The sequence below is a fragment of the Pleurodeles waltl genome, chromosome 6 (genome assembly GCF_031143425.1).
Source record: "Pleurodeles waltl isolate 20211129_DDA chromosome 6, aPleWal1.hap1.20221129, whole genome shotgun sequence".
NCBI lineage: Eukaryota > Metazoa > Chordata > Amphibia > Caudata > Salamandridae > Pleurodeles > Pleurodeles waltl.
The window spans coordinates 419,607,429-419,630,323 of NC_090445.1; the positions used below are offsets into that span (position 1 = coordinate 419,607,429).

Consider the following 22,895-nt stretch of genomic DNA (forward strand, 5'->3'; position numbering starts at 1 on the left):
CTAAAATACTAGGGATAAAAATTATTGAGACCATTTAAGGTCGATGAAAAAGACACTTTAAAAGGGCCACGCAATCCTTTGTTTTCAAATTCAGTGTGTCGCTGTTATTTACGCCCCAATGTCTCGAAACGAAGCTATAATTTAGTCAGAATGTGTTTACTCCTTAACTCTTCATAAAACTCAGGCAAAGTTGTGAGTGAAAGATAAACTGGGTTGTGGAATTAATTAAATCTTTTGCACACACCAGTCTCTCTCCTCCTTTACGTCCAGTCTGAGACAATCTCCCAAGCTAGCAAAGTCTGTACACTAATGGTTGTTTTGAAAAGTTAAAACTTTCAAAATTGTGCTATTTCACATTCCAATTTAAAAACAGATGTATTCGTTTGCCTGTTTTTGTTTGGAGAAGAAGCGGGTTACTGCTGGGTTGTTCTTAAAGTTTGCTTTTTTGTGGTTTTTCTTCATTCCCAGCATCTTTTTTTACCTCGATTCCTGCCAGCCGATAGGTTGCACAAACTCCAAAATCTCTGTGGCCAGAAGGAAGCTGGTAATCATCTGCTCTGTGATTTCCTGTGAGAGGAGGAGGCAGGGCTGGGGAGACAGAGAGATATTCAGGAACTCGGCGCCGGGAGACTCTGCACGGCAACAAGTGGGGGTGGAAGTGGGAGGGAACAGGTAGGCGCTCGGAGGTTCGGGAGCGAACCAAACGACACCGGGAAGAGCAGATACCGCAGGACGGGACCAGCACTCCGAGTCCGTGGCCAACCACATCGGAGAGCGCATTCCAGACCTCCGAGAGCGCGCCCCGCAGCCCGAGAAGGGAGCCCAGCCAGATGTGAGAGTTCACTAAACCATCCGCAGTTCGAGAGGGAAGCGAGGGAGCCCAGCGATCCGAGAGCGAAGTCGTCAGCAACTGAGAGTCCACGCAAACGTCGGACAAGGGTAGAGCGAAAGGAGGACCGGCAATCCAGGAGTGCAACCAACGAAACGAGAGCGCGTCCAACATTCCAGCTTTATACCCAAGAGTGGGAGTGACACAACCAGCTGAGAGTTCACCCAAGAACTGCAGCGTGGACCTAACACAGCATGTGCAGAGCCAGAAACCCAACCGCACCCACAGCAATCTGAGCGCGCACCCAACAAATGCAGAGTGCACTCTACAGTACAGCCGTGGGGCCAACAGCACACCCAACAATCTGAGCTGGAACCCAGCAGCTTCAGAGCAACCCCGATACAAGCGTGGACCCAGAAATCTAACAGCCCACAAACAAGTGCGAAACCCACAATCTGACTGATACAAAAGCACATGTAACAATCTTTACGGCATCCGAAACAACTAAAGGCTGCACACAACAGCACATCCAAAAACCGGACAAGGGAAACAACGATCTGAAGCAGACACAGTCACCCAGGGGCTAACCAGCAATCCAGTGTTCAGAGAGCATCCCCGACAACCGGGCTTTGAACCCCGCCAGCCGAGCCAGCGATTGCCTTCAACTAGGAAAGGAACTCCACAACTTCTAGCCAATCTTAACAGCCAGTGAAGGACGCAACCGTTCAGGCTCAAGCCCATCAAGACATAAATACACCAGATGTATGAGCGTACGCCCGTGGGATCAGACACACTCTAGGGGTCACACAGCCATCTAAAGCCCCGAGGTCAGAGGTGAGGAAGCAAAACCACCGAAGGGCACGTCTAGCACCCTGATCCACCAAGTCTTAGCCTGGGACCAGCCGGCCAAGGGCCCAGTGCTTCGGATATAGCGCCTAGAATGAGAGGACATCTGCGCCGAGGGAACCTGCCCTGATCCTTTTACAGTGAGTACAGGTGTTATCCACCTACAGAGTATATAGGCACACACGTGTATAGACCGTATATGTGCCCAAATGGTGCACGTGTAGTATGAGCGCAATGTGCACACACAACCGATGTACATCCCGTGTGCATTTCTACACAAACTGCCGACAATATATTAACACATGGAGCATTGCAGTCTGCACATAATGTATGGCACACATGCAAACCGCACACGCAATATATAATAACACGCAGTCAAAATAGCAACACATTATATTCAGTTTGCCGACCAAAGCAATGGTGTTTTTGCACGTTCCCTGCTAGTTATCCACACGTTGCATGTCAGCTCCATGGTGATTTCATGGGACGGTGGCATGCTGAGCACATGCTTACTTGCAGTTTCCTTGGAGGTTCTGAGCTCTCTGCCATGTCACTTCTAGGCCCGCTGGTACAGATTTCGTGCAGAGCCCATGAAGGTGCAGTGCTGGCTACATACAGGTTATTAGCTACATACAGGCAATTAGCTGGTTTTGTGCAGAGCCCGTGGAGATGCAGTGCTGGTTACATACAGGTTACAAGCTGGTTTCGTGCAGAGCCCATGAAGGTGCAGTGCTGGCTACATACAGGTAATTAGCTGGTTTCATGCAGAGCCCGTGGAGATGCAGTGCTGGTTACAGGCAGGTTATAAGCTGGTTTCCTGCAGAGCCCATGAAGGTGCAGTGCTGGTTACATACAGATTATAAAATGGTTTCGTGCAGAGCCCATGAAGGTGCAGTGCTGGTTACATGCAGATTATAAACTGGTTTCGTGCAGAGTCCGTAGAGATGCAGTGCTGGCTACATACAGGTTATTAGCTGGTTTCATGTAGAGCCCATGAAGGTGCAGTGCTGGTTACATACAGATTATAAAATGGTTTCGTGCAGAGCCCATGAAGGTGCAATGCTGGTTACATACAGATTATAAACTGGTTTCGTGCAGAGCCCATGGACATGCAGTGCTGATTACATACAGATTATAAACTGGTTTCGTGCAGAGTCCGTAGAGATGCAGTGCTGGCTACATGCAGGTTATTAGCTGGTTTCATGTAGAGCCCATGAAGGTGCAGTGCTGGTTACATGCAGGTTTTTAGCTGGTTTCGTGCAGAGCCCATGAAGGTGCAATGCTGGTTACATACAAGTTATAAGGTGGTCTTGTGCAGAGTCCGTGGAGATGCAGTGCTGGTTACATACAGGTTATAAGCTGATTTCGTGCAGAGCCCGTGGAGATGCAGTGCTGGTTACATAGAGGTTATAAGCTGGTTTCATGCAGAGTCCGGGGAGATGCAGTGCTGGTAACATACAGGTTATAAGTTGGTTTTGTGCAGGGTCCATGAAGGTGCAGTGCTAGTTACATAAAGGTTAACAGCTGGTTTCATGCAAAGTCTGTGGAGATGCAGTGCTGGTTACATACAGGTTATAAACTGGTTTCGTGCAGAGTCTGTGGAGATGCAGTGCTGGTAATATACAGGTTATAAATTGGTTTCGTGCAGAGTCCATGAAGATGCAGTGCTAGTTACATACAGATTATAAACTGGGTTTGTGCAGAGTCCGCAGAGATGCAGTGCTGGTTACATACAGGTTATAAACTGGCTTCGTGGAGAGCCCATGAAGGTGCAGAGCTGGCTACATAAAGGTTATAAGCTGGTTTCATGCAGAGGCCGTGGAGATGCAGTGCTGGTTACATAAAGGTTATTAGCTGGTTTTGTGCAGAGTCTGTGGAGATGCAGTGCTGGTTACATACAGGTTATAAGTTGGTTTTGTGCAGAGTCTGTGGAGATGCAGTGCTGGCTACAAACAGGTTCTAAGATGGTTTCATGCAAAGTCCGTGGAGATGCAGTGCTAGCTACATACAGGTTAAAAGATGGTTTCGTGCGGAGCCCATGAAGGTGCAGTGCTGGTTACATAAGGTTATGAGCTGGTTTCGTGCAGAGTCCTAGGAGATGCAGTGCTGGTTAAATAGAGGTTTTAAGCTAGTTACGTGCAGAGTCCATGGAGATGCAGTGCTGGCTACATAGAGGTTATAAGGTGTTTTTTCGCAGAGCCCATGAAGGTGCAGTGCTGGTTACCTACAGGTTATAAGGTGGTTTCATGCAGAGTCCGTGGAGATGCAGTGCTGGTTACATACAGGTTATAAGCTGGTTTCGTGCAGAGCCTGTGGAGATGCAGTGCTGGCTACATACAGGTTATTAGCTGGTTTCTTGCAGAGTCTGTGGAGATGCAGTGCTGGTTACAAACAGATTATAGGATGGTTTCGTACAGAGTCCATGGGGATGCAGTGCTGGTTACATACAGGTTATAAGCTGGTTTCGTGCAGAACCCATGAAGGTGCAGTGCTGGCTACATACAGGTTATAAGCTGATGTTGTGTAGAGTCCGTGGAGATGCAGTGCTGGTTACATAAAGGTTATTAGCTGGTTTTGTGCAGAGTCTGTGGAGATGCAGTGCTGGTTACATACAGATTATAAACTGGTTTCGTGCAGAGCCCATGGACATGCAGTGCTCATTACATACAGATTATAAACTGGTTTCGTGCAGAGTCCGTAGAGATGCAGTGCTGGCTACATACAGGTTATTAGCTGGTTTCATGTAGAGCCCATGAAGGTGCAGTGCTGGTTACATGCAGGTTTTTAGCTGGTTTCGTGCAGAGCCCAAGAAGGTGCAATGTTGGTTACATACAAGTTATAAGGTGGTCTTGTGCAGAGTCCGTGGAGATGCAGTGCTGGTTACATACAGGTTATAAGCTGATTTCGTGCAGAGCCCGTGGAGATGCAGTGCTGGTTACATAAAGATTATAAAATGGTTTCGTGCAGAGTCCATGGAGATGCAGTGCTGGTTACATAGAGGTTATAAGCTAGTTTCATGCAGAGCCCATGAAGGTGTCGTGCTGGCTACATAAGGTTATAAGCTGGTTTAGTGCAGAGTCCGTGGAGATGCAGTGCTGGTTACATAAAGGATATTAGCTGGTTTTATGCAGAGTCTGTGGAAATGCAGTGCTGGTTACATACAAGTTATAAGATGGTTTCGTGCAGAGTCCGTAGAGATGCAGTACTGGTTACATACAGGTTATAAGCTGGTTTTGTGCAGAGCCCATGAAGGTGCAGTGCTGGTTAGATACAGGGTATAAGCTGGTTTTGTGCAGAGTCTGTGGGGATGCAGTGCTCGTCACATACAGGTTATAAGCTGGTTTCGTGCAGAGCCCATGAAGGTGCAGTACTGGTTACATACAGGTTACAAGCTGGTTTTGTGCAGAGTCTGTGGAGATGCAGTGCTGGTTACACACAGGTTATAAGCTGGTTTTGTGCAGAGTCCGTGGAGATGCAGTGCTGGCTACAAACAGGTTCTAAAATGGTTTCATGCAAAGTCCGTGGAGATGCAGTGCTAGCTACATACAGATTAAAAGATGGTTTCGTGCGGAGCCCATGAAGATGCAGTGCTGGTTACATAAGGTTATGAGCTGGTTTCGTGCAGAGTCCGAGGAGATGCAGTGCTGGTTACATAGAGGTTTTAAGCTAGTTACGTGCAGAGTCCGTGGAGATGCAGTGCTGGCTGCATAGAGGTTATAAGGTGTTTTTTTGCAGAGCCCATGAAGATGCAGTGCTGGTTACATACAGGTTATAAGGTGGTTTCCTGCAGAGTCCGTGGAGATGCAGTTCTGGTTACATACAGGTTATAAGCTGGTTTCGTGCAGAGCCTGTGGAGATGCAGTGCTGGCTACATATGGGTTATTAGCTGGTTTCTTGCAGAGTCTGTGGAGATGCAGTGCTGGTTACAAACAGGTTCTAAGATGGTTTCATGCAAAGTCCGTGGAGATGCAGTGCTAGCTACATACAGGTTAAAAGATGGTTTCGTGCGGAGCCCATGAAGGTGCAGTGCTGGTTACATAAGGTTATGAGCTGGTGTCGTGCAGAGTCCTAGGAGATGCAGTGCTGGTTACATAGAGGTTTTAAGCTAGTTACGTGCAGAGTCCATGGAGATGCAGTGCTGGCTACATAGAGGTTATAAGGTGTTTTTTCGCAGAGCCCATGAAGGTGCAGTGCTGGTTACCTACAGGTTATAAGGTGGTTTCATGCAGAGTCCGTGGAGATGCAGTGCTGGTTACATACAGGTTATAAGCTGGTTTCGTGCAGAGCCTGTGGAGATGCAGTGCTGGCTACATACAGGTTATTAGCTGGTTTCTTGCAGAGTCTGTGGAGATGCAGTGCTGGTTACAAACAGATTATAGGATGGTTTCGTACAGAGTCCATGGGGATGCAGTGCTGGTTACATACAGGTTATAAGCTGGTTTCGTGCAGAACCCATGAAGGAGCAGTGCTGGCTACATACTGGTTATAAGCTGGTGTTGTGTAGAGTCCGTGGAGATGCAGTGCTGGTTACATAAAGGTTATTAGCTGGTTTTGTGCAGAGTCTGTGGAGATGCAGTGCTGGTTACATACAGGGTATAAGCTGGTTTTGTGCAGAGTCCGTGGAGATGCAGTGCTGGCTACATACAGGTCATACAATGGTTTTGTGCAGAACCCATGAAGGTGCAGTGCTGGTTACCTACAGGTTATAAGCTGGTTTCATGCAGAGCCCATGAAGGTACAGTGCTGGCTACATAAGGTTATAAGCTGGTTTCGCGCAAAGTCCGTGGAGATGCAGTGCTGGTTACATAAAGGATATTAGCTGGTTTTATGCAGTCTGTGGAAATACAGTGCTGGTTACATACAGGTTATAAGCTGGTTTCGTGCAGAGTCTGTGGAGATGCAGTGCTGGCCACACACAGGTTATAAGCTGGTTTCGTGCAGAGCCCATGAAAGTGCAGTGCTGGTTCCATACAGGTTGCAAGCTTTTTTCGTGCAGAGCCTGTGGAGATGCAGTGCTGGTTACATAAAGGTTATCAGCTGGTTTTGTTCAGAGTCTGTGGAGATGCAGTGCTGGTTAAATACAGGTTATAAGCTCGTTTCTTGCAGAGTCCGTGGATATGCAGTGCTGGCTAAATACAGGTTATAAGCTGGTCTCGTAAAGAGCACATGAAGGTGCAGTGCTGGTTAAATACAGTTTATAAGCTGTTTTCGTGCAGAGTCCGTGGAGATGCAGTGCTGGTAACATACAGGTTATAAGGTGGTTTCCTGCAGAGTCCATGAAGATGCAGTGCTGGTTACATACAGATTATAAACTGGTTTCATGCAGAGTCCATAGAGATGCAGTGCTGGCTACATAGAGGTTATTAGCTGGTTTCGTGCAGAGCTCATGAAGGTGCAGTGCTGGCTACATACAGGTTATAAGCTGGTTTTGTGCAGAGTCCGTAGAGATGCAGTGCTGGCTACATACAGGTTATAAGATGGTTTCATGCAGAGTCTGTGAAGATGAAGTGCTGGCTACATAGAGGTTATTAGCTGGTTTCGTGCAGAGCCCATGAAGGTGCAGTGCTGGTTACATAGAGGTTATAAGCTGGTTTCAAACATAGTCCGTGGAGATGCAGTGCTGGTTATATACAGGTTATAAGCTGGTTTCATGCAGAGCCCGTGTAGATCCAGTGCTGGCTACATAGAGGTTATTAGCTGGTTTTGTGCAGAGCCCATGAAGGTGCAGTGCTGGTTACATAGAGGTTATAAGCTGGTTTCATGCAGAGTCCGTGAAGGTGCAGTGCTGGTTACGTAGAGGTTATAAGCTGGTTTCGAACAGAGTCCGTGGAGATGCAGTGCTGGTTACATACAGGTTATAAGCTGGTTTCATGCAGAGTCCGTGGAGATCCAGTGCTGGCTACATAGAGGTTATTACCTGGTTTTGTACAGAGCCCATGAAGGTGCAGTGCTGGTTACGTAGAGGTTATAAGCTGGTTTCATGCAGAGTGCGTGGAGATGCAGTGCTGGTTACATACAGGTTATAAGCTGGTTTCGTGCAGAGTCCGTGGAGATGCAGTGCTGCCTACATACAGGTTATAAGATGGTTTCGTGCAGAGCCCATGTTGTGCAGTCTGTTGATGATGGTGTGATACTTGTCGAATGCAGCAGAGAGGTTGAGGAGCATAAGAGTGACAGTTTCTCCTTCGTTGAGGAGGGTTTGGATGTTGTCTGTGGCGGCGATCAGTGCTTTCTCTGTGCTGTGGTTGGTACTGAATCCTGATTATGATGCATCAAGGTGGTGGTTCAATTAGAGATTGAACCACCAGTAAGGGAGCTGGGAGATCGGTCTGTAGTTTTTGAGATTGTTTGGGTCGACAGAGGGTTTCTTTAAAAGGGGTCTGACATATGTGTTTCTATTTTCTGGAAAGTATGATGGGGAGATGCAGGTGTTGAGGATGATGGTGAGTTCTGTAATGATTTGGTTGGTTCTGAGGTTGAGGGGATGGTGAGGCAGGGGTCGGTTAGTGCCCCGGAGTGGATGAAGCCATGATGGATGCAGTGGTATGAATGGTGAATGGGGACCAGGTAGTGATCATGTGGTTGGTGTTCGTTGGTTGGTTGGGGTAGTTGAGGGTGAGAAAAGTGGGTTGGAGGTTGAAGTTGTTGTATATGGTGGTGATCTTGCTATGGAAGTGGTTAGAGAGGATATTGCAGAGCTCTTGGGAGGGGTTGATGGCGTGCTCAGTTGCTTTTGGGTTGGAGAATTCCTTGACTATATTGAAGAGTTGCTTTGTGTCTCTGGCTGCAATATTGATGCGGGCAATGGATTTGCTGGTTTTAGCGGTGCAACATTGTCAGCGTAGTCAGTGATCCATGCAGTGAAGTTCTGGGCTGCTTGGTTCAGGTCTGCTGAGGCTTCGGGATAGGGTGGAGCTGAAGGCCTGTGCCCATTGAGTCTCAGTTACCTTGCTCCAGCAGCGGTGGGAGAAGCTGTTGTGTGTGGCTGTGGCCTATTGGTTGTCAGAGATGGAGAAGTGGATCATGGCATGGTCATTCCAAGTGAGGTCAGTGACATGGCTGAATTTCACTTGGTCGCTGGCAGAAAAAATGGCGTTGAGTGTATGCCCTGCCTTATAAGTGTTAAAGATACATTTTATTTTACTTACCTCAGCTGCCACCAAACGTCCCAATTCCAGCTCTGAGTGCTCCATTTTCCATTACATGAATAGTGAACAAAAGATTTTTTCACTTTTAGTATAATAAAAATGGGAAGAAACACAGACAGTGGAGCCCCAATGCATATAAGGGCATGTAGCCCCTGTGATCTATGCAGGTTGCAAGCTTTGTTCGTGCAGAGCCCATGGAGATGCTTTGCTGGCTACATACAGATTATAAGTTGGTTTCGTGCAGAGTCCCTGAAGGTGCAGTGCTGGTTACATAAAGGTTATTAGCTGGTTTCGTGCAGAGCTCATGAAGATGCAGTGCTGGCTACATACAGGTTATAAGCTGGTTTCGTGCAGAGTCCGTAGAGATGCAGTGCTGGCTACATAAGGTTATAAGTTGGTTTAGTGCAGAGTCCGTGGAGATGCAGTGCTGGTTACATAAAGGATATTAGCTGGTTTTATGCAGAGTCTGTGGAAATGCAGTGCTGGTTACATACAAGTTATAAGATGGTTTCGTGCAGAGTCTGTAGAGATGCAGTGCTGGTTACATACAGGTTATAAGCTGGTTTTGTGCAGAGCCCATGAAGGTGCAGTGCTGGTTACATACAGGGTATAAGCTGGTTTCATGCAGAGTCCGGGGAGATGCAGTGCTGGTAACATACAGGTTATAAGTTGGTTTTGTGCAGGGTCCATGAAGGTGCAGTGCTAGTTACATAAAGGTTAACAGCTGGTTTCATGCAAAGTCTGTGGAGATGCAGTGCTGGTTACATACAGGTTATAAGCTGGTTTCGTGCAGAGTCCGTGGAGATGCAGTGCTGGCTAAATACAGGTTATAAGCTGGTTTCGTGCAGAGCCCATGAAGGTGCAGAGCTGGTTACATACAGGTTATAAGCTGGTTTCGTGCAGAGTCTGTGGAGATGCAGTGCTGGTAATATACAGGTTATAAATTGGTTTCGTGCAGAGTCCATGAAGATGCAGTGCTAGTTACATACAGATTATAAACTGGGTTTGTGCAGAGTCCGCAGAGATGCAGTGCTGGTTACATACAGGTTATAAACTGGCTTCGTGGAGAGCCCATGAAGGTGCAGAGCTGGCTACATAAAGGTTATAAGCTGGTTTCATGCAGAGGCCGTGGAGATGCAGTGCTGGTTACATAAAGGTTATTAGCTGGTTTTGTGCAGAGTCTGTGGAGATGCAGTGCTGGTTACATACAGGTTATAAGTTGGTTTTGTGCAGAGTCTGTGGAGATGCAGTGCTGGCTACAAACAGGTTCTAAGATGGTTTCATGCAAAGTCCGTGGAGATGCAGTGCTAGCTACATACAGGTTAAAAGATGGTTTCGTGCGGAGCCCATGAAGGTGCAGTGCTGGTTACATAAGGTTATGAGCTGGTTTCGTGCAGAGTCCTAGGAGATGCAGTGCTGGTTAAATAGAGGTTTTAAGATAGTTACGTGCAGAGTCCATGGAGATGCAGTGCTGGCTACATAGAGGTTATAAGGTGTTTTTTCGCAGAGCCCATGAAGGTGCAGTGCTGGTTACCTACAGGTTAAAGGTGGTTTCATGCAGAGTCCGTGGAGATGCAGTGCTGGTTACATACAGGTTATAAGCTGGTTTCGTGCAGAGCCTGTGGAGATGCAGTGCTGGCTACATACAGGTTATTAGCTGGTTTCTTGCAGAGTCTGTGGAGATGCAGTGCTGGTTACAAACAGATTATAGGATGGTTTCGTACAGAGTCCATGGGGATGCAGTGCTGGTTACATACAGGTTATAAGCTGGTTTCGTGCAGAACCCATGAAGGTGCAGTGCTGGCTACATACAGGTTATAAGCTGATGTTGTGTAGAGTCCGTGGAGATGCAGTGCTGGTTACATAAAGGTTATTAGCTGGTTTTGTGCAGAGTCTGTGGAGATGCAGTGCTGGTTACATACAGATTATAAACTGGTTTCGTGCAGAGCCCATGGACATGCAGTGCTCATTACATACAGATTATAAACTGGTTTCGTGCAGAGTCCGTAGAGATGCAGTGCTGGCTACATACAGGTTATTAGCTGGTTTCATGTAGAGCCCATGAAGGTGCAGTGCTGGTTACATGCAGGTTTTTAGCTGGTTTCGTGCAGAGCCCAAGAAGGTGCAATGTTGGTTACATACAAGTTATAAGGTGGTCTTGTGCAGAGTCCGTGGAGATGCAGTGCTGGTTACATACAGGTTATAAGCTGATTTCGTGCAGAGCCCGTGGAGATGCAGGGCTGGTTACATAAAGATTATAAAATGGTTTCGTGCAGAGTCCATGGAGATGCAGTGCTGGTTACATAGAGGTTATAAGCTAGTTTCATGCAGAGCCCATGAAGGTGTTGTGCTGGCTACATAAGGTTATAAGCTGGTTTAGTGCAGAGTCCGTGGAGATGCAGTGCTGGTTACATAAAGGATATTAGCTGGTTTTATGCAGAGTCTGTGGAAATGCAGTGCTGGTTACATACAAGTTATAAGATGGTTTCGTGCAGAGTCCGTAGAGATGCAGTACTGGTTACATACAGGTTATAAGCTGGTTTTGTGCAGAGCCCATGAAGGTGCAGTGCTGGTTACATACAGGGTATAAGCTGGTTTTGTGCAGAGTCTGTGGGGATGCAGTGCTCGTCACATACAGGTTATAAGCTGGTTTCGTGCAGAGCCCATGAAGGTGCAGTACTGGTTACATACAGGTTACAAGCTGGTTTTGTGCAGAGTCTGTGGAGATGCAGTGCTGGTTACACACAGGTTATAAGCTGGTTTTGTGCAGAGTCCGTGGAGATGCAGTGCTGGCTACAAACAGGTTCTAAAATGGTTTCATGCAAAGTCCGTGGAGATGCAGTGCTAGCTACATACAGATTAAAAGATGGTTTCGTGCGGAGCCCATGAAGATGCAGTGCTGGTTACATAAGGTTATGAGCTGGTTTCGTGCAGAGTCCGAGGAGATGCAGTGCTGGTTACATAGAGGTTTTAAGCTAGTTACGTGCAGAGTCCGTGGAGATGCAGTGCTGGCTGCATAGAGGTTATAAGGTGTTTTTTTGCAGAGCCCATGAAGATGCAGTGCTGGTTACATACAGGTTATAAGGTGGTTTCCTGCAGAGTCCGTGGAGATGCAGTGCTGGTTACATACAGGTTATAAGCTGGTTTCGTGCAGAGCCTGTGGAGATGCAGTGCTGGCTACATATGGGTTATTAGCTGGTTTCTTGCAGAGTCTGTGGAGATGCAGTGCTGGTTACAAACAGGTTCTAAGATGGTTTCATGCAAAGTCCGTGGAGATGCAGTGCTAGCTACATACAGGTTAAAAGATGGTTTCGTGCGGAGCCCATGTAGGTGCAGTGCTGGTTACATAAGGTTATGAGCTGGTTTCGTGCAGAGTCCTAGGAGATGCAGTGCTGGTTACATAGAGGTTTTAAGCTAGTTACGTGCAGAGTCCATGGAGATGCAGTGCTGGCTACATAGAGGTTATAAGGTGTTTTTTCGCAGAGCCCATGAAGGTGCAGTGCTGGTTACCTACAGGTTATAAGGTGGTTTCATGCAGAGTCCGTGGAGATGCAGTGCTGGTTACATACAGGTTATAAGCTGGTTTCGTGCAGAGCCTGTGGAGATGCCGTGCTGGCTACATACAGGTTATTAGCTGGTTTCTTGCAGAGTCTGTGGAGATGCAGTGCTGGTTACAAACAGATTATAGGATGGTTTCGTACAGAGTCCATGGGGATGCAGTGCTGGTTACATATAGGTTATAAGCTGGTGTTGTGTAGAGTCCGTGGAGATGCAGTGCTGGTTACATAAAGGTTATTAGCTGGTTTTGTGCAGAGTCTGTGGAGATGCAGTGCTGGTTACATACAGGGTATAAGCTGGTTTTGTGCAGAGTCCGTGGAGATGCAGTGCTGGCTACATACAGGTCATACAATGGTTTTGTGCAGAACCCATGAAGGTGCAGTGCTGGTTACCTACAGGTTATAAGCTGGTTTCATGCAGAGCCCATGAAGGTACAGTGCTGGCTACATAAGGTTATAAGCTGGTTTCGCGCAAAGTCCGTGGAGATGCAGTGCTGGTTACATAAAGGATATTAGCTGGTTTTATGCAGTCTGTGGAAATACAGTGCTGGTTACATACAGGTTATAAGCTGGTTTCGTGCAGAGTCTGTTGAGATGCAGTGCTGGCCACACACAGGTTATAAGCTGGTTTCGTGCAGAGCCCATGAAAGTGCAGTGCTGGTTCCATACAGGTTGCAAGCTTTTTTCGTGCAGAGCCTGTGGAGATGCAGTGCTGGTTACATAAAGGTTATCAGCTGGTTTTGTTCAGAGTCTGTGGAGATGCAGTGCTGGTTAAATACAGGTTATAAGCTCGTTTCTTGCAGAGTCCGTGGATATGCAGTGCTGGCTAAATACAGGTTATAAGCTGGTCTCGTAAAGAGCACATGAAGGTGCAGTGCTGGTTAAATACAGTTTATAAGCTGTTTTCGTGCAGAGTCCGTGGAGATGCAGTGCTGGTAACATACAGGTTATAAGGTGGTTTCCTGCAGAGTCCATGAAGATGCAGTGCTGGTTACATACAGATTATAAACTGGTTTCATGCAGAGTCCATAGAGATGCAGTGCTGGCTACATAGAGGTTATTAGCTGGTTTCGTGCAGAGCTCATGAAGGTGCAGTGCTGGCTACATACAGGTTATAAGCTGGTTTTGTGCAGAGTCCGTAGAGATGCAGTGCTGGCTACATACAGGTTATAAGATGGTTTCATGCAGAGTCTGTGAAGATGAAGTGCTGGCTACATAGAGGTTATTAGCTGGTTTCGTGCAGAGCCCATGAAGGTGCAGTGCTGGTTACATAGAGGTTATAAGCTGGTTTCAAACATAGTCCGTGGAGATGCAGTGCTGGTTATATACAGGTTATAAGCTGGTTTCATGCAGAGCCCGTGTAGATCCAGTGCTGGCTACATAGAGGTTATTAGCTGGTTTTGTGCAGAGCCCATGAAGGTGCAGTGCTGGTTACATAGAGGTTATAAGCTGGTTTCATGCAGAGTCCGTGGAGATGCAGTGCTGGTTCCATACAGGTTATAAGCTGGTTTCGTGCAGACCGTGGCGATGCAGTGCTGCCTACATACAGGTTATAAGCTTGTTTCGTGCAGAGCCGATGAAGGTGCAGTGCTGGTTACATAAAGGTTATTAGCTGGTTTTGTGCAGAGTCCGTGGAGATGCAGTGCTGGCTTCATACAGGGTATAAGCTGGTTTCGTGCAGAGCCCATGAAAGTGCAGTGCTGGTTACATACAGGTTGCAAGCTTTGTTCGTGCAGAGCCCATGGAGATGCTTTGCTGGCTACATACAGATTATAAGTTGGTTTCGTGCAGAGTCCATGAAGGTGCAGTGCTGGTTACATAAAGGTTATTAGCTGGTTTCGTGCAGAGCTCATCAAGATGCAGTGCTGGCTACATACAGGTTATAAAGCTGGTTTCGTGCAGAGTCCGTAGAGATGCAGTGCTGGCTACATACAGGTTATAAGATGGTTTCATGCAGAGTCTGTGGAGATGAAGTGCTGGCTACATAGAGGTTATTAGCTGGTTCCGTGCAGAGCCCATGAAGGTGCAGTGCTGGTTACATAGAGGTTATAAGCTGGTTTCATGCAGAATCCGTGGAGATGCAGTGCTGTTTACATACAGGTTATAAGCTGGTTTTTGTGCGGAGTCCGTGGAGATGCAGTGCTGCCTACATACAGGTTATAAGCTGGTTTCGTGCAGAGTTCATGAAGGTGCAGTGCTGGTTACATAAAGGTTACTAGCTGGTTTCGTGCAGAGTCCATGGAGATGAAGTGCTGGCTACATACAGGTTACACAATGGTTTTGTGCAGAGTCTGTGGAGATGCTGTGCTGGCTACATACAGGTTATAAGCTCGTTTCTTGCAGAGTCCGTGGATATGCAGTTCTGGCTAAATACAGGTTATAAGCTGGTCTCGTAAAGAGCCCATGAAGGTGCAGTGCTGGTTACATACAGTTTATAAGCTGTTTTTGTGTAGAGTCCGTGGAGATGCAGTGCTGGTAATATACAAGTTATAAGGTGGTTTTGTGCAGAGTCCATGAAGATGTAGTGCTGGTTACATACAGATTATAAACTGGTTTCATGCAGAGTCCATAGAGAAGCAGTGCTGGCTACATAGGGGTTATTAGCTGGTTTCGTACGAGCTCATGAAGGTGCAGTGCTGGCTACATACAGGTTATAAGCTGGTTTCGTGCAGAGTCCGTAGAGATGCAGTGCTGGCTACATACAGGTTATAAGCTGGTTTCGTGCAGAGTCCGTAGAGATGCAGTGCTGGCTACATACAGGTTATAAGATGGATTCATGCAGAGTCTGTGGAGATGAAGTGCTGGCTACATAGAGGTTATTAGCTGGTTTCGTGCAGAGCCCATGAAGGTGCAGTGCTGGTTACGTAGAGGTTATAAGCTGGTTTCGAACAGAGTCCGTGGAGATGCAGTGCTGGTTACATACAGGTTATAAGCTGGTTTCATGCAGAGTCCGTGGAGATCCAGTGCTGGCTACATAGAGGTTATTACCTGGTTTTGTACAGAGCCCATGAAGGTGCAGTGCTGGTTACGTAGAGGTTATAAGCTGGTTTCATGCAGAGTGCGTGGAGATGCAGTGCTGGTTACATACAGGTTATAAGCTGGTTTCGTGCAGAGTCCGTGGAGATGCAGTGCTGCCTACATACAGGTTATAAGATGGTTTCGTGCAGAGCCCATGAATGTGCAGTGCTGGTTACATAAAGGTTATTAGCTGGTTTCGTGCAGAGTCCGTGGAGATGCAGTGCTGGCTACATACAGGTTATAAGGTGGTTTTGTTCAGAACCCATGAAGGTGCAGTCCTGGTTACATATAGGTTATAAGCTGGTTTCGTGCAGAGTCCGTGGAGATGCAGTGCTGGCTACATACAGGTTATAAGCTTGTTTTGTACAGAGCCCATGAAAGTGCAGTGCTGGTTACATACAGGTTGCAAGCTTTGTTCGTGCAGAGCCCATGGAGATGCTTTTCTGGCTACATACAGGTTATAAGTTGGTTTTGTGCAGAGTCCATGAAGGTGCAGTGCTGGTTACATAAAGGTTATTAGCTGGTTTCGTGCAGAGCTCATGAAGGTGCAGTGCTGGCTACATACAGGTTATAAGCTGGTTTTGTGCAGAGTCCGTAGAGATGCAGTGCTGGCTACATACAGGTTATAAGATGGTTTCATGCAGAGTCTGTGGAGATGAAGTGCTGGCTACATAGAGGTTATTAGCTGGTTTCGTGCAGAGCCCATGAAGGTGCAGTGCTGGGTACATAGAGGTTATAAGCTGGTTTCGAACAGAGTCCGTGGAGATGCAGTGCTGGTTACATACCGGTTATAAGCTGGTTTCATGCAGAGTCCGTGGAGATCCAGTGCTGGCAACATAGAGGTTATTAGCTGGTTTTGTGCAGAGCCCATGAAGGTGCAGTGCTGGTTACATAGAGGTTATAAGCTGGTTTCATGCAGAGTCCGTGGAGATGCAGTGCTGGTTACATACAGGTTATAAGATGGTTTCGTGCAGAGTCCGTGGAGATGCACTGCTGCCTAGATACAGGTTATAAGCTGGTTTCATGTAGAGACCATGAAGGTTTAGTGCTGTTTACATAAAGGTTATTAGCTGGTTTCATGCAGAGTCCGTGGAGATGCAGTGCTGGCTACATACAGGTTATACAATGGTTTTGTGCAGAGTCTATGGAGATGCAGTTCTGGACCCATACAGGTTATAAGCTGGTTTCGTGCAGAACCCATGAAGGTGCAGTGCTGGTTACATACAGGTTATAAGCTGGTTTCGTGCAGAGTCCGTGGAGATGCAGTGCTGGCTACATACAGGTTATAAGCTGGTTTCGTGCAGAGCCCATGAAAGTGCAGTGCTGGTTACATACAGGTTGCAAGCTTTGTTCGTGCAGATCCCATGAAGATGCTTTGCTGGCTACATACAGGTTATAATTTGGTTTCGTGCAGAGTCCATGAAGGTGCAGTGCTGGTTACATAAAAGTTATTAGCTGGTTTCGTGCTGAGTCCATGGAGATGCAGTGCTGGTTACATAAAGGTTATCAGCTGGTTTCATTCAGAGTCTGTGGCGATGCAGTGCTAGTTACATACAGGTTATAAGCTTGTTTCGTGCAGAGTCTGTGGAGATGCAGTGCTGGTTACATACAGGTTATAAGCTGGTTTTGTGCAGTGTCTGTGGAGATGCAGTGCTGGCTACAAACAGGTTCTAAGATGGTTTCATGCAAAGTCCGTGGAGATGCAGTGCTAGCTACATACAGGTTAAAAGATGGTTTCGTGCGGAGCCCATGAAGGTGCAGTGCTGGTTACATAAGGTTATGAGCTGGTTTCGTGCAGAGGCCGTGGAGATGCAGTGCTGGTTATATAAAGGTTATTAGCTGGTTTTGTGCAGAGTCTGTGGAGATGCAGTGCTGGTTACATACAGGTTATAAGCTGGTTTTGTGCAGAGTCTGTGGAGATGCAGTGCTGGCTACAAACAGGTTCTAAGATGGTTTCATGCAAAGTCCGTGGAGATGCAGTGCTAGCTACATACAGGTTAAAAGATGGTTTCGTGCGGAGCCCATGAAGGTGCAGTGCTGGTTACATAAGGTTATGAGCTGGTTTCGTGCAGAGTCCTAGGAGATGCAGTGCTGGTTACATAGAGGTTTTAAGCTAGTTACGTGCAGAGTCCATGGAGATGCAGTGCTGGCTACATAGAGGTTATAAGGTGTTTTTTTGCAGAGCCCATGAAGGTGCAGTGCTGGTTACCTACAGGTTATAAGGTGGTTTCATGCAGAGTCCGTGGAGATGCAGTGCTGGCTAAATACAGGTTTTAAGCTGGTCTCGTACAGAGCCCATGAAGGTGCAGTGCTGGTTACATATAGGTTATAAGCTGTTTTCATGCAGAGTCCATAGAGAGGAAGTGCTGGTAACATACAGGTTATAAGGTGGTTTCGTGCAGAGTCCATGAAGATGCAGTGCTGGTTACATACAGATTATAAACTGGTTTCATGCAGAGTCCATAGAGATGCAGTGCTGGCTACATAGAGGTTATTATCTGGTTTCGTGCAGAGCCCATGATGGTGCAGTGCTGGCTACATACAGGTTATAAGCTGGTTTCGTGCAGAGTCCATAGAGATGCAGTGCTGGCTACATACAGGTTATAAGCTGGTTTCGTGCAGATCCCATGAAAGTGCAGTGCTGGTTACATACAGGTTGCAAGCTTTGTTCGTGCAGAGCCCATGGAGATGCTTTGCTGGCTACATTTAGGTTATAAGCTGGTTTACAGGTTATAAGCTGGTTTCGTGCAGAGTCCGTGGAGATGCAGTGCTGGCTAAATGCAGGTTATAAGCTTGTTTAGTACAGAGCCCATGAAGGTGCAGTGCTGGTTTATTCAGGTTATAAGCTGTTTTTGTGCAGAGTACGTGGAGATGCAGTGCTGGTAACATACAGGTTATAAATTGGTTTCATGCAGAGTCCAAGAAGATGCAGTGCTGGTTACATACAGATTATAAACTGGTTTTATGCAGAGTTTATAGAGATGCAGTGTGGTTACATACAGGTTATAAGCTGGTTTCGTGCAGAGGCCATGGAGATGCAGTGCTGGTTATATAAAGGTTATTAGCTGGTTTTGTGCAGAATCCTTGGAGATGCAGTGCTGGTTACATAAAGGTTAGTAGCTGGTTTCCTGTAGAGTTTAACAAGACGCAGTGCTGGTTACCTACATATTATAGACTCGTTTCATGCAGAGTCCATCGAGGTGCAGTGCTGGTTACATACAGGTTATAAGCTGGTTTCGTGCAGAGGCCATGGAGATGCAGTGCTGGTTACATAAAGGGTATTAGCTGGTTTTGTGCCGAGTCTGTGGAGATGCAGTGCTGGTAACACACAGGTTATAAGCTATTTTCGTGCATGGTCCGTAGAGATGCAGTGCTGGCTACATACAGGTTATAAGGTGGTTTCATGCAGAGTCCCTGGAGATGCAGTGCTGGCTACATAGAGATTATTAGCTGGTTTCCTGCAGATCCCATGAAGGTGCAGTGCTGGTAACGTACAGGTTATATGCTGTTTTCGTGCAGAGTCCGTAGGGATGCAGTGCTGGCTACATACAGGTTATAAAATGGTTTCGTGCAGAGTCCGTGGAGATGCTGTGCTGGCTACATAGAGATTATAAGATGGTTTCGTGCAGAGTCTGTGGAGATGCAGTGCTGGTAATGTACAGGGTATAAGTTGGTTTCGTGCAGAGTCCAAGAAGATGCAGTGCTGGTTACATACAGATTATAAATTGGTTTCATTCAGAGTCCATAGAGATGCAGTGCTGGTTACATACAGGTTATAAGCTGGTTTCGTGCAGAGGCCGTGGAGATGCAGTGACGGTTTCATAAAGGTTATTAGCTGGTTTTGTGCAGAGTCTGTGGAGATGCAGTGTTGATTACATACAGGTTATAAGCTGGTTTCTTTCAGAGTTCATGAAGGTGCAGTGCTGGTCACATAAAGGTTATTAGCTGGTTTCGTGCAGAGTCCGTGGAGTTGCAGTGCTGGTTACATACAGGTTATAAGCTGGTTTCATGCAGAGTCCATAGAGATGCAGTGCTGGTTACATACAGGTTATAAGCTGGTTTCCTGCAGAGTCCGTAGAGATGCAGTGCTGGTTGCATACAGGTTATTAAATGGTTTTGTGAGGAGTCCGTAGAGATGCAGTGATGGTTACATACAGGTTATAAGCTGGTTTTGTGCAGAGTCCATAGAGATGCAGTGCTGGTTACATACAGGTTATAAGCTGGTTTCCTGCAGAGTCCGTAGAGATGCAGTGCTGGTTGCATACAGGTTATAAGATGGTTTTGTGCAGAGCCCATGATGGAGCAGTGCTGATTACATACAAGTTATAAGCTGGCTTTATGCAGAGTCCGTAGAAATGCAGTGATGACTACATACAGGTTATTAGCTGGTTTCGTGCAGAGCCCATGAAGGTGCAGTGCTGGTTACATACAGGTTATAAGGTGGTTTTGTGCAGAGTCTGTGGAGATGCAGTGCTGGCTACAAACAGGTTCTAAGATGGTTTCATGCAAAGTCCGTGGAGATGCAGTGCTAGCTACATACAGGTTAAAAGATGGTTTCGTGCGGAGCCCATGAAGGTGCAGTGCTGGTTACATAAGGTTATGAGCTGGTTTCGTGCAGAGGCCGTGGAGATGCAGTGCTGGTTATATAAAGGTTATTAGCTGGTTTTGTGCAGAGTCTGTGGAGATGCAGTGCTGGTTTCATACAGGTTATAAGCTGGTTTTGTGCAGAGTCTGTGGAGATGCAGTGCTGGCTACAAACAGGTTCTAAGATGGTTTCATGCAAAGTCCGTGGAGATGCAGTGCTAGCTACATACAGGTTAAAAGATGGTTTCGTGCGGAGCCCATGAAGGTGCAGTGCTGGTTACATAAGGTTATGAGCTGGTTTCGTGCAGAGTCCTAGGAGATGCAGTGCTGGTTACATAGAGGTTTTAAGCTAGTTACGTGCAGAGTCCATGGAGATGCAGTGCTGGCTACATAGAGGTTATAAGGTGTTTTTTTGCAGAGCCCATGAAGGTGCAGTGCTGGTTACCTACAGGTTATAAGGTGGTTTCATGCAGAGTCCGTGGAGATGCAGTGCTGGCTAAATACAGGTTTTAAGCTGGTCTCGTACAGAGCCCATGAAGGTGCAGTGCTGGTTACATATAGGTTATAAGCTGTTTTCATGCAGAGTCCATAGAGAGGAAGTGCTGGTAACATACAGGTTATAAGGTGGTTTCGTGCAGAGTCCATGAAGATGCAGTGCTGGTTACATACAGATTATAAACTGGTTTCATGCAGAGTCCATAGAGATGCAGTGCTGGCTACATAGAGGTTATTATCTGGTTTCGTGCAGAGCCCATGACGGTGCAGTGCTGGCTACATACAGGTTATAAGCTGGTTTCGTGCAGAGTCCATAGAGATGCAGTGCTGGCTACATACAGGTTATAAGCTGGTTTCGTGCAGATCCCATGAAAGTGCAGTGCTGGTTACATACAGGTTGCAAGCTTTGTTCGTGCAGAGCCCATGGAGATGCTTTGCTGGCTACATTTAGGTTATAAGCTGGTTTACAGGTTATAAACTGGTTTCGTGCAGAGTCCGTGGAGATGCAGTGCTGGCTAAATGCAGGTTATAAGCTTGTTTAGTACAGAGCCCTTGAAGGTGCAGTGCTGGTTTATTCAGGTTATAAGCTGTTTTTGTGCAGAGTACGTGGAGATGCAGTGCTGGTAACATACAGGTTATAAATTGGTTTCATGCAGAGTCCAAGAAGATGCAGTGCTGGTTACATACAGATTATAAACTGGTTTTATGCAGAGTTTATAGAGATGCAGTGTGGTTACATACAGGTTATAAGCTGGTTTCGTGCAGAGGCCATGGAGATGCAGTGCTGGTTATATAAAGGTTATTAGCTGGTTTTGTGCAGAATCCTTGGAGATGCAGTGCTGGTTACATAAAGGTTAGTAGCTGGTTTCCTGTAGAGTTTAACAAGACGCAGTGCTGGTTACATACATATTATAGACTCGTTTCATGCAGAGTCCATCGAGGTGCAGTGCTGGTTACATACAGGTTATAAGCTGGTTTCGTGCAGAGGCCATGGAGATGCAGTGCTGGTTACATAAAGGGTATTAGCTGGTTTTGTGCCGAGTCTGTGGAGATGCAGTGCTGGTAACACACAGGTTATAAGCTATTTTCGTGCATGGTCCGTAGAGATGCAGTGCTGGCTACATACAGGTTATAAGATGGTTTCATGCAGAGTCCCTGGAGATGCAGTGCTGGCTACATAGAGATTATTAGCTGGTTTCCTGCAGATCCCATGAAGGTGCAGTGCTGGTAACGTACAGGTTATATGCTGTTTTCGTGCAGAGTCCGTAGGGATGCAGTGCTGGCTACATACAGGTTATAAAATGGTTTCGTGCAGAGTCCGTGGAGATGCTGTGCTGGCTACATAGAGGTTATAAGATGGTTTCGTGCAGAGTCTGTGGAGATGCAGTGCTGGTAATGTACAGGGTATAAGTTGGTTTCGTGCAGAGTCCAAGAAGATGCAGTGCTGGTTACATACAGATTATAAATTGGTTTTATTCAGAGTCCATAGAGATGCAGTGCTGGTTACATACAGGTTATAAGCTGGTTTCGTGCAGAGGCCGTGGAGATGCAGTGACGGTTTCATAAAGGTTATTAGCTGGTTTTGTGCAGAGTCTGTGGAGATGCAGTGTTGATTACATACAGGTTATAAGCTGGTTTCTTTCAGAGTTCATGAAGGTGCAGTGCTGGTCACATAAAGGTTATTAGCTGGTTTCGTGCAGAGTCCGTGGAGTTGCAGTGCTGGTTACATACAGGTTATAAGCTGGTTTCATGCAGAGTCCATAGAGATGCAGTGCTGGTTACATACAGGTTATAAGCTGGTTTCCTGCAGAGTCCGTAGAGATGCAGTGCTGGTTGCATACAGGTTATTAAATGGTTTTGTGAGGAGTCCGTAGAGATGCAGTGATGGTTACATACAGGTTATAAGCTGGTTTTGTGCAGAGTCCATAGAGATGCAGTGCTGGTTACATACAGGTTATAAGCTGGTTTCCTGCAGAGTCCGTAGAGATGCAGTGCTGGTTGCATACAGGTTATAAGATGGTTTTGTGCAGAGCCCATGATGGAGCAGTGCTGATTACATACAAGTTATAAGCTGGCTTTATGCAGAGTCCGTAGAAATGCAGTGATGACTACATACAGGTTATTAGCTGGTTTCGTGCAGAGCCCATGAAGGTGCAGTGCTGGTTACATACAGGTTATAAGGTGGTTTTGTGCAGAGTCCGTGGAGATGCAGTGCTAGTTACATACAGGTTATAAGCTGGTTTTGTGCAGAGCCCGTGGATATGCAGTGCTGGTTACATACAGGTTATTAGCTGGTTTCTTGCAGAGTCCGTGAAGATGCAGTTCTGGGTACATAGAGATTATAAGATGATTTTGTGCAGAGTCAGCGGAGATGCAGTGTTGGTTACATACAGGTTATAAGATGGTTTTGTGCAGAAC

The 22,895-nt window shown here is 46.6% G+C and overlaps 1 protein-coding gene across 1 annotated transcript in view; it reads left to right on the forward strand.

Moving 5' to 3' along the window:
- Window positions 1–610: 610 nt before the first annotated feature.
- MDFI (MyoD family inhibitor) overlaps window positions 611–22,895 on the forward strand; it is a 124,073-nt gene continuing 101,788 nt past the window's right edge. Inside the window, exon 1 of the mRNA XM_069238403.1 lies at window positions 611–1,815. The gene's annotated coding sequence lies outside the window, so the exon portion shown is untranslated. The remainder of the gene's footprint in view (window positions 1,816–22,895) is intronic.